An 18733-nucleotide genomic window follows, 5' to 3' on the forward strand; every position below is an offset into this window, starting at 1 on the left:
CCCATGAGAAGCCCTAGGGAGGGGACAGATGCAGACGTAGGAGGGACTCCACAGAGCGGGAAGCGCTGCGGGCTCGTCTTATGTCAGAGTGCAGTGCAGCTCCTGTTACCCAGTGGTAACGTGAGGGGGGACCTCGGGAAGGATGAGATGGAGCTGCACAGCACAGAGGGGCGGACAGCACCTCACACCGGATGAGGGCGCCACGAGGGCAGGTGCAGGGGCCCCAGGGCCCGGGGCTGTGGGGGCCGGAGGGGGCAGGGCCCTGTGAGCGTCAAGGGACACAGGGTCTGCAGGTATTGTTCTTGTGAAAGTAGTAAAACCGAGACTTCTGGCCAAGATGGAGGCCTAGACGGACACGCTGTGTCTCCCTCCACAACTAAGAAGGAATACAACTACCTCAGAACTAGGGACAACCAGAAGTTCCAGAAAATCAAACTGCATGGAAGTCCAGCAAACAAAGATATAAATAAGGAATACTCACCCAGACAGGTAGGAGGGGTGGAGCCAGGGTGGAGAGGACGCGGTATGGCGGTGACAGCAGCTGCAGCAGCAGGAGGCCAATGGAAAGTGCAGTCACACATTTTAAAAAGTTGGGAGGGAAACCTGGGGAGTGTTCCCAGCACCAGACCAGACCACACAGCTCACTGTCCCAGTGCCGGGGAAAATCAAGCCTCATTGCTTCTGACTGTGCAGACCAGTGGGGGTTGGGGCGGAGGCAGAAACTGCCGGTCTCTCAGCAGAGTCCGCTTGTTTAAAGGGCCCCAGGGTCCTAGAACATCCACAGACCCACCCACTCTGGGAACGACGGCCAGGGCAGCAGCTAGAGGGGCACCAGTCCCATATGGAACTGGGAGAAGTGCCTGGAAAAGGGGCTAATACTGAGCAAGCAGCATTGTTCCCTCTGAGACACCTCCCCTACACACAGCACCATAATGTGGTGAAAGGGGCAGCCCTGTACTGACAAATCCCTAAGGCTCTGCCCCTTACAATGTAACAGGTGTGACAACTCTACCTAAGACGCAGAGGCAAACACACACAGGAGTCTGTCAGGATGAGGAGACAGAGAAGTATGGCCCAAAAGGGGGAATGGATCAAGGCTCCAGTGGGAGGACTAAGCGACAAGGAGATAGCCAACCTAACAGATGCAGAATTAAAAACACTGGTGATAAAGATGCTCACAGGCTTGACAGATACGCTTGAGTACAGCAAACGCATAAGGGAAGAAGTAAAGGCTGTGCTAAATGAAACGAAGGAAAATCCACACAAAACCAATGGTGAAGGGAAGGAAACTCGGGTTCAAATCAATGATTTGGAACATAAGGAAGAACAAAGCAGTCAACCAGTGCAGAATGAGGAAGTGAGAATTGAAAAAAAAATGAAGAGAGGCTTAGGAACCTCTGGGGCAACTTTAAATGTGCCAACATCCGAATCATAGGGGTGCCAGAAGGAGAAGAGGAAGAGCAAGAAATTGAAAATTTATGTGAGGAAATAATGAAGAAAATCTTGCCAAACTTGGCAAAGGAAATAGACACACAAGACCAGGAAGTACAGAGAGTCCCAAACAAACTAGACCCAAAGAGGACCACACCAAGATGCATCATAATTAAAATTCCAAAAGTTCAAGATAAAGAGAGAATCTTAAAAGCAGCAAGAGAAAAGCAGAGAGTTACCTACAAATAGGTGCCTATGAGACTCTTAGCTGATTTTTCAAAAGAAACTTTGCAGACAAGAAGGGACTGGCAAGCAGTATTCAAAGTGATGAAAAGCAAGGACCTACACCCAAGATGACTCTATCCAGCAAAGCCATCATTTAGATGGAAGGGCAGATGAAGTGCTTCCCGGACAAGGTAAAGCTGAAGGAGCTCATCACCACCAAGCCATTATTATATGAAATGTCAAAGGGACTTACTTAAGAAAAAGAAGAACAAAACTATGAACACTAAAATGACAACAAACTCACAACTATCAACAACTGAATCTAAAAAATAAAAACAAAATCCAACTAAGCAAACAACCAGAACAGGAACAGAATCATAGGTGTGGGGATCATTTAGAGGGTTATCAGCTGGGAGCGGGGAGGGGGAGAAATGGGGAAAAGGTGCAGGGACTAAGAAGCATAATTGGCTGGTACAAAACAGACAGGGGGGAGTTAAGAATAACACAGGAAAGGGTGAGGCCAAAGAACTTATATGCACGACCCATGGACATGAACTAAGGGGGGTGGGATTTCTGGAGGGAGGGCGGTACTGGGCAGAGGGGAGCCAAGGGAAAAAATTGGGACAACTGTAACAGCATAATCAATAAAATATACTTTTAAAAAAAAGTAGTAGGACCCACAGAAGGGCTTGGAGTAGTGTGTGGCCATGTTTGATTTTCATGTCAAATAACAGATCACCATGGCTGTGTGTGATGACGCACTGGGGGGCTGCATGGAGAGGACCGGCAGGACCCCCACACCGTCACCACGGGCCTGGTGAGCAAGCAGGTGCCCTGAACCCGAGGAGCGCGGGGAAGGTTTAGAGACGGGCAAGTGCTTGGGAGCCGTGTGTTGGTGACCGACTACATATGGGAAGCCAGAGACAGGGGTCCCCGTGAGAATCCGTTTTCTGGTGACACAGCTGGGTGGCTCCCTGCAGGGAGCAGAGGACCTGAAAGGGGACTGGGCGGAAGCGTCCACAGGCACCTCCGACACACTGGAGGCGCCAGGCCGAGTGTCGGGCCTCGGTCGGGTCTGGTCTGGAGACTCGCATGGTGACGAGATGCTCGGGGCGCGGGGGACATTCACCAGTGTGGGCAGAGGGGTCTGGGTGCAGGCACAGAGGCAGGCGAGGCCAGGGCGCAGACTCTGCAGCCGGAAACACCGCCGCTCCAGGGCCCCCGAGGGGACGGAGGCCCACGTCACAGGGAGAAGCAGCGCCGAACATCCTGGTGGAGGAGAGAACGCTGTCAGCTTTGTCCGCTGAGAGCTCTCCTTGTCCTTAGCAACCAGGCGGTCACTGTTTACATCGGCAACGGCCGTTCCTGGTCATGATGCGGCAGAAGCCTCCTTGGAACCCAGCGAGGAAGAAGTGGACACGAGTGTGTTGTGACTTTGAAGGAGGACAGAGGAAGAGGAAGCTGGGGTCAGACGTGGATCAGAGAGGAAGGCCCCGGGCATTCTGTTTACCTGCTGTTGAGAACGACAGCGTTGGACGGAGGAGGCGTGGGAGCCACCCGGGTCCCCCACCCCACACCTTCGAGGGCTAAATCGCCGTCACCCTCCTGCTGGGAGGGCTGGTGGCGGCCGGTCCTCACCCAGCCCCTCTCCGGAGAGGAGAGCAGTCTCATCCCAACTCACCCCCCTTCTGTGGGGGCCCCGCAGCAGCGCCTGGCCCCCACGGAGCAGCGGCCGACGGCCCGGGCCCTCAGCTCAGGGAGGACGCTCAGACGGGCCCTCTGGTCCGGAGCTCGCGGGGTTCGCCGTGGTGTCTGTTGCACCCGCGTGGCAGCGGGCTTCTCCCGTCTCAACATCCTGCCCCGGGAAGCCCAGCCTGGGACACTCAACAGGCCTCCAGGGACGCTCGGGTCCTCACTGCCCTTCAGCTCCCAGCACGGACTCCACCCCCGAGGAGGGCTGAGTGTGACGCCTTTCCCACGGCCCCCCAGCCCGTGCGTGTCCCCCCACAATCAGCACCCCTCGTTAGATATGCACAGCTGCACACGGCCACCACACCGCTCGGACTCGTGACGCACAAGTGGCTGCGGCGACATTTGCCCCCACATCCCTCACACACGCGGCAGCATCCCAGCGAGGGCCCCGCGTCCTGGCATCATTTTGTGTCAGGACGGGCGGGTTGGGTCCACGGTGGCGGAAAACACAGGCGTGCAAATGCTGTTCTGAACGTGCCAACATGACATGAAAGACTAGAGCCTGCGTGATAAACTTCAAGCCTTACAGCTTGAGACGCTTTTAGGGAGATGATCTAAGAGTGGAAGACAGAGCACTAAGAAAGCAGTTAGGAGCCGGCGAGGTCGCTGCAGGGCCTGAAGAGCGTCGTGAGGGTCCCTCCGCCTGGGAGCTCTGACAACAAACAGTCTCAGAATCCGATGCCGGCGGAATGCGGCCGTGGACTCTGGAACTTCTACATCATTGAAAATCTGAAGGAGAGAAAAAGTTATTGCCAATATTGGGGCATATTATCAGCACTATTATTTCCAAGAAAGTTACTTCCTTGCTAAACACAGCCTATGTGTGTTATTACTGCTTTTTGACATTGTTTGTCTACTCAATGAAAACGTGAACTTTGGAGGGCGAAGATCACCCCCACCTTCTGTATGTTCTATCCTCCAGTCCCTCGTGTGTAACTCAGAGTATGTAGGCTTTCTGTCAACATTGTATGGGTGGGTGGGTGGGTGGATAATGAATAGATGGATGCATGGATGGATGGGTGAATGGACAGAGGGATGGATGGACAGGTTGATGGATGGATGGATGGATTGATGAATGGATGGACGGGTGGGTGGATGGATGGACAAATGGATGGATGGATGGATGGATGGATGGGTGGATGGACAGATGGATGGACAGATGGATGAATGGGTGGAGGGATGGAGAAATGGGCAAAATTCTGCATGCGGAGGTACTCCTCTAATTTTGGAAAGGGACCAGTTAGGTGAGTTGTCGATACCCGGCACACAGGTGACAGGTGAGGAATTGGGCAGAGACGAATAAAACACAGGCTTTCAGTTTGTCCCAGAATCCCCCACCCTAACACGCCTTGTTCCAATAAACTTAACCTCAGTGTTCTTGGCCCTGAGCGGCCATACGCTTCCCGCGTGGATGTCAGATGGTCCGTCTCTGGCTGTGCCCGGGCCCACGTTGCTGGCTTGGGTTGCATCTACAGCTCAGATCCCTCACCCACTTTTTCCTCAGCCTCCCCCACTGAGGCCACCCCACATCAGGTCCAAGGCCACCCTCAGCCTCTGCCCTCAGCGCCGAGAGAAGGCCATCTAATCAGGAGCTGCCCTCAGCTCCACGGGCCTGGCTCCCTCAACGCCCCTCCCCTGCAGCCTCTTCCCTCACCGTGATGGAGACAGGTCACATGGTGCGTCGTTTTACCCCCGTTTCCTGGAGACGGTCTCTCCTGCCTCACGTCGTCCCCTTCACGGCCCCGCTTCTGCCCACCAGCCCTGGCTTGGTCCTTAAGAATTAGCGTTATCCAGACAGCTTAACCCATCACATTCAGCATGGCGTCCTCTGAGCCCAGTGGGGACACCGACAGGACCCACATAATTGGGGTGGTTCTTCACCGGTCCCCTCACGCCGAGGGTGCAGAGGCTGTGCTGTGCCGCACGGAAAGGTAAAGCTCCCCTTGGGCCCCTGAGCACACACGTTCTCTTTCCTACGTCTGTTTTAAAGCAGGTTCTTTCTCCACAGCAACTTCATCTTCCCTGGAAATCTGTCCTGAATGTGGTGCCTACGGGCACTTACTTGCTTAAAAACAGTCACTGCTATTAATGACAGGGTCCAGGTCTGTGCAAAGACAGACTGCCCAGGCGCGTGCCAGCGAGGCAGGCTGCGCTGCGGAGGGGCCGTCACCGCGACCACCGCCGTCACCGTCGCCGCTGCTGTCACCGCCGTCACTGGCGCAGCGTGGAGAGAGCCCGCAGCAGAGAGCAGACACAGCAGAACCGAGCGTGGCTGTCAGTTCCTGCAGTTCGCCGGCGGAATGGGAATCAGCTGCCGTGAGGTTTAAGTGATGGTGGCTGCGCAGCCCTTGGCAGGCACGGACGCCACCTCCGGCTGCGCCCACTGACCGCCGCCCCGCTCCCCTGGCAGCAGGACGCCAGCCGGGCCCGGGTTCCACGCGGCTGCGCCCTGGCAGCCAGGCTTGCCTGGGGCCTCGGACAAGGACGGCACGCAGGCCAGAAGGGGCCCGACCCTCCCATGCCAGGTCCCAGGAGGAGTGGCACCCGGCTGGGAACCGGCCTGTTCTCTCCAGCTTCCCTTCCAGGACCCGGAACAGGGACATTTCAGACAGGAAGCCACGTGCTGTGACGCCCCTTCTCCAGCAGGACACGGGGCTGCGGGGCTCCCGGAGGCTCACGCAGTCTCTCCCTGCAAAGCATTTGAAAAACAAGTGGAAATCCTGTGTGCGGGTTGGCAGACAAGGCCGGCAGTGTCCTCGTGCCTCTGTGGCCACAGCCCTGCCTCCCAGGCCCCCGCCCGGGGCCCCGCAAGAGCCCTGCGGTGAGGCTCCCTCGAGACGCGGACTCTGGGGCGAGGCAGAACTGCGGTCCCCACGGCTCGCTGTGGAACCGCTCTGCGTCCCCGGGCCGGCCTTCCCCGGAGGCCCGGTTCCCTCGGGCAGCCGCCCTGCGTCCTGACCAGGAGCGCGCAGACAGGCGGGCCACGCAGCGGTCTGGCCAATGGGAGCCTTTCCCTGGAGGCCCGGGGACCCCGCAGGCCTGCAAGGGCCCCTTTCCTGGGAGAAGCCGGTGAGGCCGACTGCACAGCGCCCAGCGGGCAGCTGGCGTCCCGGGCATCACCCAGGACACGGCTGCTCTTGACCTCAGAGGTGTCACCGGTGCTGGGGCCTGCGACAGCTGTGCGGGGAGCCAGAGCCCTGAGAGAAGGGGCCCCCCGCCCCCCGGCATGGGAGGTTGGCTGGAAGGGCAGAGCCCAGGCCCCGCAGGACTGCTCTGTGGGAGGGTCCCAGGTCACGTCAAAGGTGGGAAGCACCTGCCCGGGGGTGGGGGGCGCTCCCTCCACAGGGCCTGGGTAGCCTGGGCATGTGACTTGCCTTTCGGCTTCTCCAGCGCTCTGTGTGGCCTTTAAACAAACGAGTGCCGATTTCCCGTGTGGAGCCAATGTCACCTTGATGGGAAGTTCGCCCTCGCTGGCCCAGATTCTGAGGGCGTGAGGGGGGGCCGTGCAGCCTATTTTCTCCTCCACTGCCCTCGCCAGCACCTCAGGTGTCCGACCCCGCGGCTGCCCCGTGCGGGCTGCAGTGCTGGGCTGCTGAGCTGCGGCAGCTGGACTGGGCTGGCGCCTCCTCCCAGCAGGCCCTCCGCCACTTCCAGGCAGGAGGGGCGGCTGCTCCTTGTCCTCGGGGAGGGGACGGGCCTGAGTGGCCCTCCCCATCTGTCTGCAGGCTGCTCCTGCCTGACCCAGGGACCGAGGACAGCCGACCGGGGCTGGCGGGGCCGTGCAGGGGAAGGATCCTGCAGGCAGAGGGGCTGCCGGCCATTACTCAGACGCGTCCAGAGGCTTCCCTCTCCCCAGCCCCACGCACAGACACACACGCCACCCCAGAGCTTGTGACTCTAAAGTCACCCCTGCCTCCCGATGCCACCTGCTCTCCCCTCCGCTGGCGCCTGCCTTCCTGGGCTGTGTCCCTGGCAGCCTTGGGGTGTCTGTCCCCTGGGACACTCACTGTCCTGGGCATGGGTCCCGGCTCAGAGATGTGCCTGCCGTGTGCTCATAGCTGTCCACCCTCTCTGGGCCAGCGTCTGCCTCTGCTGTTCTGTTGTGAGGAGTGAGCTGTGAGCCCCCACCTGCCAGGTGGTGGGGAGGACCGAGGGGACGTAGAGCCTGTGCATCCGAAAGCGTGTTCTCTCGTTCCCACTGTGGGGTAGCGGGCGGCGCAGGCCGTGAACTTGAAGAACAGCATCTACGGCCTCAGTTCTGGAGGCCGGGCGGGCACCATGGTGTCAGGGCAGGGGGGCTTCTCCTGAGGCCTCTCCCCTTGGCGTGCAGATGGCCGGCCCCTCCTGTGCCCTCACCGGCTCATCCCCCTGTGCACTCCTCCCTGGGGCCCCTGAGTCCAAACGGCCTTTTCTTAAAAGGACCCGGTCATGCCGGCGTAGGCCCCACCCCACAGCCTCAGAGCAGCTTGGCCACTTACCTGAAGACCCCGTCTCTGAATAGAGTCACGTTCTGAGGCACAAGGGCAGGACTTGGGCCCATGATTTGGGGGTCCCAGTTCAGCCCGTAGCACCCACTCCCTCTGCTCCTCCTTGCTTCGGTTCTGCTTAAATCCCTGCTTTTCTGCAAACAATTCTTTGCATCTCACATTGCCCTTTCCTACAAAGGATGACTTACAAATCCTGTCTGGATTTCCTCCTTGGAAGTCGTTTGCCAAACTGCAGCCCAGGATAACTCCCTCCACAGTAACTCCAGGGTAGGGCCCCAGGCCCCCGTCGGCCCGTCTGTTCATTTCCTCTCTGCCAGCCTCGTACTGAGAGCCCCGCCCTGCGGAGCCGGAGGAGCTCGGAGCTGAACAGGACCAATCGTGAGGCCTCCGTGACACTTTGCCTCTTCACAGGCCAGGGGACAAGCTTTGGCTGGAGAGCTCTGACGTCCCTTCCAGTCTGAAGGCTCCCTCACTCTCGTCCACGGCCATGCCACCCTGAACGCACCCGGTCTCGTTTGAAGGCTTCCTCACGCTCCCGTCATCCTCATCCAAAGCGTCCGAGTTCCCGTGGAAGGAAGGGCCTTTTCCTTGACCTTTAGGTGCCTTTAGCTTTATCTCAGAAAAAAAAAAATTCTGAACTCAGGATTTGGCAACTATTTCTATGTTTTCAGAAAGACGTGTAACCCAGGGGGTTGTGCTCTGCCCAGCAGGGGACTCTGCACTTCCCTCCTGCCCTCGGGGAGCTCATAACTGGAGGCGAACGGCAGCCCCACCGGTAGGCATGGCGGAGGCGGCCCGCGGGGACACGGCCGGCGTCCCGGGGACACACTCCGGTACCAACAGAGGCCTGGGCGTGAGGGTCGCCTCCCACCCGTCCCCTCTGCCACCTCATCTCATCCTCACAGCAGCCCGCCCAGAAGGTGCTTCCGTCGTCCACGACTGAGGATGAGGAGGCAGACAGGCACCCAAGGGCTTGCCTGGGTTGGCTCAGCTGGAGACGGCGGCCGGGTTCAGCACCAGGCTCTGGACAGCGACCCTCGCCCCAGCCCGGAGCTGTCCCCGGTCCTGCCCGCAGCCCCACTCCGGAAACGCAAGTCTAACTCGGGGACGCGTGGCAGACCGGCCGGGGGGACGTCTCCCCGGAGGCAGCGCACTTTGTTTCCCTGAATTAATTATGATGAAGGTAACACTCTAACCTTTGTCCCACTGAGAATCTGGAGACCGAAATGCCTTTCTTTTATTAATTTACTTGGCTCTCCAGGGCATGCGTGGACGGACTTAATAAGCGTGCGCGGAACAGCCTCGTGGTGCAAGCAGGCGGCTCCCCTGCGCAGCCGGGCCCCATGCGCAGAGACATGCTCAGGCTCCGCGAGGCCCGTCCCCGGTCTCCCTTCTCCCGGGTTCCTTCCTCTGAGCTTCCGATACAAGTACTCTCTGCGAACACTGATACACACTTCCTGCCCTGACTCTCCTTCCAGCTCCTCCCTCATCCCACTAGGTCAAGAGCACCTTGGACACCAGGTCTGCAAACCCAGGACTGTTTCCCAGTACTGCCCCCCGCACACACACGCACACACACTCACACTCACATGCACACACAGCAGCTAACACACGCGCGCACACACACGCACACGCACACACACAGCAACTAACACACACACACACGCACACACAGCAACTAACACACGCACACACACACACAGCAACTAGCACACACGCGCACGCACACGCACACACACACAGCAACTAACACACACACACACGCACACACAGCAACTAACACACGCACACACACACAGCAACTAGCACACGCGCACGCACATGCACACGCACACACACACACAGCAACGAACACACCGACTAATGCAGAACAGGTGCTTAGTGCGTGTTGGTGGAATAGGAGATCGATGGCTACCCCCGAAGAAGCGAGTTGTCACCTGGAGAATTATTTATAGCAGGAGTTGCAGGGAAGGGAGGCTGCTGGGTATGATCCACGAGCTGGGAGCGCGTGAGAGGCGACGGGGAGACGGGGAAGAGGGAGAGACTCGGGGCGAGAGATGCAGCAGGGGCTGCAGACGTGCAGAAAGGCGCCCTGTGGAAGCTGGATTTACAGCAAAATGCAACTGCAGAAGATAAAGGCACAGCCTGGAATGGGGCGGTGGAGCTGCGTTCGGGTTACATAAGAGAGAAATAAACCCTCGTTCCCCAGCAGGCCCGGCGGCGCGGCCGCCTCGCCTGCCCCAGCCCTCCCAGGGCTCCCGGGGCCTCTCCCTCCCTCCCTCCCTCTCGGAACCTCCCTCCCTCCTCCTCCCTCCCCTTGCTGTTTCCTCCCTCTTCCTCTCTCTAATCCTCCCTGTCTCTCTCTCAAACACCCACACGCACACGCGCTCCCACCCCCGCCCGGCGCCAGCTCTGCAGCGGGCGCAGGAAGGAGATTTATGGCGGCTGCAGGCTCCGCTCCTGCCTCCCAGACACAGGCTCATCCCACACTAAGCTGCTTTCTACGGGGTTGTTAGCTCTGCTCCGCTGACTTGGGAGGCTACATATTTTTAATCTTTATTATTTTTAATGCTATCTCTCATCCCTGGGCTTCTGGCTCCAAGCACATTCTGACCTCAGAACACCAACGGCAGCAAAGCCGCCGCCATTTGTCAGCCCCACGCTGGCCGCCTGGGGTTCTTAAATTAAAAAGCGTGGGTGGCAACGGCTCCTGCTGCTCCTGCTCAGCCCTGGGGACGCTCTGTAGGAGCAGGAACACGGGCGCACTCTGGCCTCCGACTGAGCGCTCTGCGTGGGGATGGTGTCCCCGCTCTGAACAAAGGGAAAGGACCTGCACCGGGGGGGGGGGCAGCTGCCTGACGGGCAAGACCAGAATGTGCTTAAACGTGCTTCTCGGCTCTAAGGGAAGCCAGATCCACGAGGGCCAAGAGGCCGGGACGGAGCAGAAGGGAGTGTCACCAGCAGCCCCAAGCCCAGGGCCCTTCGGAGCTGTGTGCCAGGCGCTGTGCAGCCCCAGGGCTGTGTGACAGCAGCCAGAGGGACACTCGGGGTGACTTTGCCCCAGCTTCCTGCTGAGCCCCATTTCCCCTCGCCTGGCCTGACTCCCCTGACCAGAAGGGCGGAGGCAGGGCACAGCGGGTGTTCAGAAAGCTCCACACTGTGCGGGGATGGTGCTTCCTCGGCGGGGTTGTGACTAACACTGCTCCACCCTGGAAGGTGCTCCGGGCGCTCCCACGACACATCCCCACACCCCCGTCCCTCCGAGCCTCACCCCCACTCTGCAGAACACAGCTCCAGAGACAGCCTTGCCCGAGACGGCAGCTGAGAAAAGGACCCGGAGAAGGTCACCAGCTTGCCAATCGTCACACAGGACCTCCGAGCTACAGCTACAGAATTGTCCCTAGCGGGGGATCCCAGTGCTATAGAGTCAGCCCCAGTCACACCGCCCAGCCCAGCAGGCACCGCGGGCGGGGGTTCCCTTCCTCAGCAGCACGGACACAAAGGAATATTCAGCGTCACACTCTGATGCCAGTCTGAAACGTGTGCTCTCCGCCCCAGATCCTGCAGCTTTTGTAACAGAAGTGACTCCTGCTGCTGGTCTCGGGCTGGCGTGGGGGCGGGAAGGACGGGGCCTAGGCCTTGGGGCAGCAAGAGGCTGCCTGTTTGGACTGAGTTTGCACATCTAGGTAGGTTTTCATTTCTCAGTCAAAACCTCTTGCACCAGCTCCACTCACTGAAACCGTTTTTCATTCATCCATTAGAATGAAGGTTTCGAAGTGCAGAGACCCTGGGCACGTGACCTTCCCGGTGGCAGGTTTCCACGGGGGGGGGGGGGGGGGGGGAGGGCGGGGGCATCAGCCAAGGGCATTCAGAGACACAGCGCGGTCCAACCTGCCGTTCGTCGTCCTGCGGCGCGGTTTCTCGCCTTACTGCCCCGAGTGGCACGCGGACCCCCGAATACTGTTCTGGACCCGGCACTTTCGCCTTTCCGCTTCGGTTGGTCACCAATTACAGTTCTTCTGTTTAGTGGCCTGCGCATGTCAACTTTCTGGTTCCTCCATGACAGCATCTATTAGATGTCTGCTGATATTTTCAGATGACAGCCTGACGTACACGACCTCACCATGGGGCCGTGTCTTCCGGGTGCTCACTGACCCCGTCTGATGACAGGAGACCACAGGGGGATTGAGCAACACCACTTTCTACACCAGGCAACAGCCTCTCAAAAGCTTCCCTGGAGAATTCTACCAAACACTCTCAAAACTCCCTTCTCAAACTCTTCCAAAAAAAGAAAATAGAAGAGGAAGAGCTTCCAGACTCACTTTATGAGGCCAGCATACCCTGATATCATCAAAGCCAGACAAGGACACGGCACAGAAATGGCAGGTCAGTATCCCTGATGAACACAGATGCTAAAATCCTCAACAAAATGCCAGCAAAACAAATCCAACAAGACAATTAGAAGACGCATTCGCCACAGTCAAGGGGGATTCATCCCAGGGATGCAAGGATGGTTCAACATCCGCAAATCAATCAGCGTGATACACCCCATAAACAAAGGGAGGGAGGAAAATCGGTTTTGGGTGAAACCTTCGAGCACCTGAAAACTGTGACTTCTGGCTTCACAGTACAGATTCCCTATGTCAGCATGTGAGCGCTACTTTTTGCTCTTAATTTGTGTAGGCCAGCAGTACACACAGGTGAAAAAGAATAGTGACCATTTTTTAAAACTAAAACACTCTCCTGATAGTTAAGCAATAGATGGGGCATGTGTGGATGTGCCCTACAGGGGACTCTGGAGGCCCAGGAAGCCCCGTGTCCCCCCCCGAAGGAGGCCCCTGCGGCCCCACCACTGTGCCACGGCTCCCCCTGGAAAGTCACCGATGACTTGCTGGCACCAAATCAAAAGGCCTCTGGGGCCCTGTTTCCCATGACATCTCTTTGGCATCACATTTATCGCATCCCCTCCTGGAAAACAGGTTTTTTTTTTTTTTTGGCTTCCAGGGGATTATATGTCCCCCACTTCCCTCTGATGGTCCAGTGATGATGGGCTTCTGCAGTGGCGGTGCGTCTTCTTCAAGTCCGCTGTTTGGTGCTGGTGGGGCTGCTCTGGGCTCTGCGCGCTTCACTCTGTGTACACAGTCCTCCCGCTGCTGCTGCTTTCCACGCCTCTGCGGAATGAGGGGAGATGGGCCTGCAGCTTCGAATGGCCTTTGCCCGGCCTCGTGCCTCCTCTCCAGCATCTCCTCCGTGTCCCCGTCTTGCACCGACTCAGAGCAAGGCCTGGTCACCCTTCACACTGGGTCCTCCTAGGCTTTCCTGTTCCTCAGCCTGTGTGTGTGCCGGACACATGTAATTAAAAAGTAAGTAATCTTTGCATTTAATTATCTCAATATTGGATTTTCCAAAGTACCCTTTACAGTACGCAAGACGTTTCCGTGTATATTTCCTTATTTGGTTTTTATGAAAACACTTTGAGAAGGAGATAAGTGATATTGTTTCTGATCTACAAATAAGAACAACAGTGACCCACGGAGAGCAGGCGGCCAAGGCCGCTGACTGGACTGGTGATGCACTTGGAGCCTTTGCCAGTGCGCTCTGCAGCGTCCTGGGAGAGTTCTGCCCCTGACGCCCTCTGGCCGGGTGTGCCCTCCCGGAGCTCGGAGTCTGAGCAGGGGTTGCATAGGGTTCCTACATAGAGACTGAAGTGGGGCCTGTGTTACTCAGCCCACTGGCTCACTGGTGAGTGAGCAATGGTTTCCTGGCCCAGCTGCGGAGATGCTCGTTGCCCAGGGAGGGGCCTCCGGGTGCCGCGCCTGCTCATTACAGAATCGCACGTCTCTTGACTCCTTGGTTGGGGTCATTGTCTCCTTGTCCCTCTTCCAGAAATAGAAACTCTTCTTAACTTGAGCCCTGAGCCTCCCACACCATTGCGTTCTGTTCACTGATGTTTACAGCCTCTGCAAACTCATCCCCAAGGAGCGGCCAAGACGCCCGCTTGCCCAGCTACAGCCTGAATTTCGCGGCTGCTGTGAAACCAGGTGAGCGTTGCTCCGTTCCGTCGGCTTCCCCCGGCCTGCACGCTGTCGTCCTCTGCTGCACGACTCCCTTTCTCTTTTCCTTCCTATTCAGGTGGGAGTCAGGTGATGCAGCAGGGTGTTCATGGGACACTGTAGACGCTCCCTCTGCCCGAGGGACGCCAGGCACCTCACTTAGCGTGCAGGACCTTAGCTTGACCTCTGTGATGAAATCAGAGACGTTACATGCCTGTCACAGTGCAGAGTCCACACAAGTGGTGGCAATATTATTATTGTCACGTTGTCCCTTCTGAGGCGGGGGCAGCAGAGTTTGGGCTCCTGGTCACCCATGACACAGGGCTCACCCGCTTCATGGCTCCCGGTCATTTAGAACTTCAGGAACAGCGTCATTAATGAGCTTCACAGCATGGTGGCTTGCCCAGGACAAGTACTGCTCAGTGACAACCACATTGGTGTCACTGAACCCTTCCCACAGCCTGCGACACATTCATCTGACAGGAAGTGGAAGGTCAGAAAGCCCATCACCTGCCCAAGTCACCTGGCAAGACGTCAGTGAAGAGTCTGAAGTTGCAAGTCACAGAAGCTGACTCTGGAGCTCGCTCTGGGGAGCAGGAGAGGCAGGTGTGTTGGGGGCCTCTGTTCAGGGCGGGAAAGGGCCATGCTGAGCCGAGGTCCAGGACTCGCACCCGCTGCTGCCCAGGCCCGGGGCAGGGGGCACGCGTCACACCCCCTACAAAGCGCTCCCACAGCATGAGCTCCTACTCGTCTGGAGGCCCGTCGTGAAGACTGACTCATTTAGGATAAGGCCTGATTGCTGTGAATACGTAAAGGTCCCCGCAGAGCGTGCTCAGCTGCTCACCCTTCTGACTGCGTGGCCCCCATCTGCTCCCAGACCACGGTGAGCAGAGGGGACTTGCTGACGGAGCGGAGGACCGGGGTCTGCACGCTGCCGAGCCGCTGTGGCCCGGGCCGGAGACGGACAGAGAAGGATGTGGCCCACGGAGTGAGGACTCTGTGAAGCCAACTCGTCTCACATGGCACGTGTCTGTGTGATGGTCTGCGGTCCTACATTTTGGCAGCTGGAGGTCCTTTTGTAAAATGATGACAAAGGGACTGTGACACTTTTAAAGCTGCCAGCTCAGCATCCGCCTTCCCCGCTGTGCTTTCCTGAAATCTTACTCGCCCACATGACACGAAGGTGTAGGATCTGCCGGCTCAGGGAACGGCCAAGGGCGGGTGGCGATGAGAGGGTCCCTCGGTGGGGGCAGGTGCGGTGGGCGAGGGGGACGGCAGAGCAGAGCTGCTCCCGGTGGGCAGTGCAGGGGGGATGAGCCCAGGACGAGAGGGGCCTGTGTGCGTGGCTCTAGCAGGGGCTCTTTTGTTTTTCCGCGGAGCGTGTTGACATGTGCATCGCGGCGCCGCGCTGTCACTGAGGATGGGCTCTGGGAGGTGCAGGGCTGTGTGAGGCAGACGCTGCCCCATGCTGATGGTACCAGCTGCAGGGTTCCTGGAAATCTTCCCTGAGTGGCTGCTTTCAGACGGGTCCTGCTGGCTCCTGTCCCAGCCCCCAGGCCAGGAGAGGAGGGAGGCCAACACCGCCGGCAGGAGGCCTGCCCTCGCCCAGGACGTCCAGGTGGAAGTGACCAGCCAGCCCCCTCTGCCCCTGCCGGGCACACCAGGCCTCCGAGTCCTCTCTGCGGGGCAGCTGCACGGGGCCCTGTGAGCCCAGAATGCAGAGTGTGTGCTTGCGTGCATGTGTGTGTGCATGGGTGAGTGTGAGTCTGTGTGAGCCTGTGCACACGCGTGCCGTGAGCGGGAAGCTGGCAGGGAAAGGGGTGTCCAAGGTCGCTCTGCGGGGCTGTCCTTCGAGTCACATTCAGCCAGGGCCTGTCTCCGCCTCCGAGCCTGGCAGAGACACAGGGAGCCACATGGCAGCACAGCTGCTGCGGGGCGAGCTGGCGGCCGCTCTGTCCGTCTCAGGGACGCTTGGCGACCTCCTCTGGCTGCTGACCAGCCCGGGAGGGGCCCCGGCGTCTTAGGCGCTGACTATCCACCTGGTTCGTCCTGCACACGCTCCTTCTGGCCGGCACAGCCGCTGGTCCAGGTGTGACCTGGCCGGACATACCTCTTGGAAACCCAAGGTCACGCACACGCATAAGCTGTGTTTGTCTCTCGGACTAACGGGGCTGTCTGGTTTCAAAAGCAGTGAAATGTGCTGCAGTCCGCATGCAGTGGCTTCAGCACCACCAGCCAGCTAGGGCTTCCGGCTGACGCTTCATTTTATTTTCTCTTTTATTTTGTTTATCATATAATAATGTAGATGCTTGGTAACAGTTACAATCACTGACTGAGTGAGACCCAGAAGACATTACCTTTTCTTGTGCTTTGGTTGTTTTTTAAATAAGGGATGGAAACAGGGAGCTGATTTACTTCATTATTTTATAAATAAGAAAACAACAACCCACTCTTAAAAAATGATCAGAGGAACTTTGATGCCAGGTGATGGGTAGACATCCAAGTCCCCCGCCTCAGGCAGGAAGAAATGTTCCAGCTGATGCAACCAGAGAGGCGAGTGATCCTGCTTCAGGCATGGCTGGCTCAGGGCTCTGACAGCAGCAACAGCTTCTCTCCAGGCTCAAGTCCCCAGCGTCTTTGCAGTGTGGACTTTCTGTCCTCTGCTGCTACCACTGTCAAACAGAATTGGCAGAAAAAACAGTTGCCAGAGGCCAAATTCCCTATGACTTAGGGTCACAAAGCAAGAGAGCAGCCCCTCACCCTGCAGGCTGGAAAGAGCTGAGGATCGTCTGGCCTACCAGGCCTCATGGGAACACTGACTCAGGACCCTCGGGGGCGGGGTGGTGGCAGCCGGCCTCCCACATGGACCTTCAGCTGAGAAGGAAACCACGGAGGACTCGGAGCGCCACCAGGGTCACCAGAGCTGTGAGCACGGCTCTGTCCTGGTGACTGCTGCCCCAGCAGAGACATCAGCACCGGCGCTGCAGGTGCCACGGGCAGCCAGGATGGGCACAAATGCTCACGGAGCTGAAACTGAAGCAGAGGCCACGCCGATGATTAGACACCTCGTAGCTGACCAGAGAGCAGAGACCGACCTGTGTGATGTTCCCACTGTTGGGCACGACATGGAAAGACAGGTATGGGGTGAACCCACGCCTGGAGCCCAAACACCTGCCCACTCTTCAAATGCGCGTAGGCGGAGCTCAGAACTGGCGCTTCTCAGAATTCTGCTCGCACTGTGCTGTCCCCCGAGCCCACCGCGCAGACGGACACGTCATCACGGGGGTCCCGGCACTGGGATGCCGGTTTATGTGTTATCAGAAACCTTAAAACCTTAGGAGAAATCTGAATATCCACTCAAGGGCGGCACGTGAAATTCCATGCAGTTCCTACATCCAGTGATGTCACAAAAGAACAATTCTTCCGGTTCCGACAGGGAAACATTCACGAGACACATTAGAGATGACCATGCTGCTTAGTATAGTAGAGGGAAAAATAATCCAATTTGTGCTTTTTTTTTCAAAAGCGTGAGAAACAGACGGACGGACGGGCAAGGACGGGCAGAGAGAAGGAAGATGTTGAGAGGCGCCCGCTGGAGACAGCCCGCGCTGGGTCTAACCCCTGGGGCGTCTGTGGAAACGCACCGCTGTGCGCACGGCCCGCGTCTCTGGAGGACGGACCCCGGCAGGTGCCCGGCCGGTCTAAGGCGGCTGGGACCATTTACGGGCCTCGGATGCACTTGGTCACGTCGCCCCAGAGGATGCAGGTCCTTTAACACCTGAATCCGAGAGCGCGGTGCCCTTCGCAGCCCCCAGACGGTGACGTGGCCACTAAGCACGACGCCATCGTGCTGACGGCCCGGGCCACACCTTGGGGCAGCGGGTTTGTGACAGCAGCCGCCTCCCTTCTGCAGACAAGTCGGAGCGGCTGCACTCAGGGCAACTGAGCAGGAAGGAACCACGTGGGCAAAGCACCCGCAGCTGCTCCTGAGGCCACGCCCCCGCCGGGCAGTGGGCGTGCCCGGCGCCCCGAGCTCCCGCCCACTCCGGGACCCCGCCCCCGCCCCTCCGCCGCTCGCCTGTCTGCTGCCCGCTGCGGGGGACAGGCACCCTGGCGCGGGGACTCTTCCGGGGCACGGAGCGCCTTAGGGGCGCGACCCCGCTGCGCCCATCGCTCCGCCCCCTCTCCCGGCCGGTGGCCCTGCGCCCCACGCGCAAACGCACTGCGGAGTCCACTGCCCACGGCCGTGCTGATTCCAGGTTCGGGCCGTTACCCCTGGACTCCCCGTCGAAGCCCGGCGGGCACGTACATGTCCCTGGAGAGATGCCTGGGACTGCAGGGTCGCATCGCACACAGAACAGGGGTGTGCTTGACACTCTGAGACCTGACACACGTTTCCGCGAGTGGTCGCGCTGGCTCGCGTCCCCCCAGCAGTGGCGATGGGGGGTCCCGGGTCCCCCACAGCCCCGCCAACACCTGCTGTGCGCGGCGCCCTCGGCTGCGCCCTTCCTAGTAAGTCTGCCGTGGGAGCCGCGTGGGCTGCGGTTGGGACGTCCACTTGCAGCGGCGCTAAGTTTTGTGAACGGGGTCACTTGTGAAAAGAGCGTACAAATGCCTTGAAGCCACCCCATGTCGCCCGCGTCCCCCTATATCGGCTCCGGGTCCGTGGGGTGCGTGTTCCCTGCACTCACCGTGGGTCAGACGCACTTACTGTGGCTCCCGCGGTCCACGGGCAGAATTCTGTTTCCAAAAAATTGAAAAGAAATAAAATAGTGCAACATTTAT

The sequence above is a fragment of the Furipterus horrens genome, unplaced genomic scaffold (assembly GCF_987537825.1).
Source record: "Furipterus horrens unplaced genomic scaffold, mFurHor1.1.pri manual_scaffold_6, whole genome shotgun sequence".
NCBI classification, from domain to species: domain Eukaryota; kingdom Metazoa; phylum Chordata; class Mammalia; order Chiroptera; family Furipteridae; genus Furipterus; species Furipterus horrens.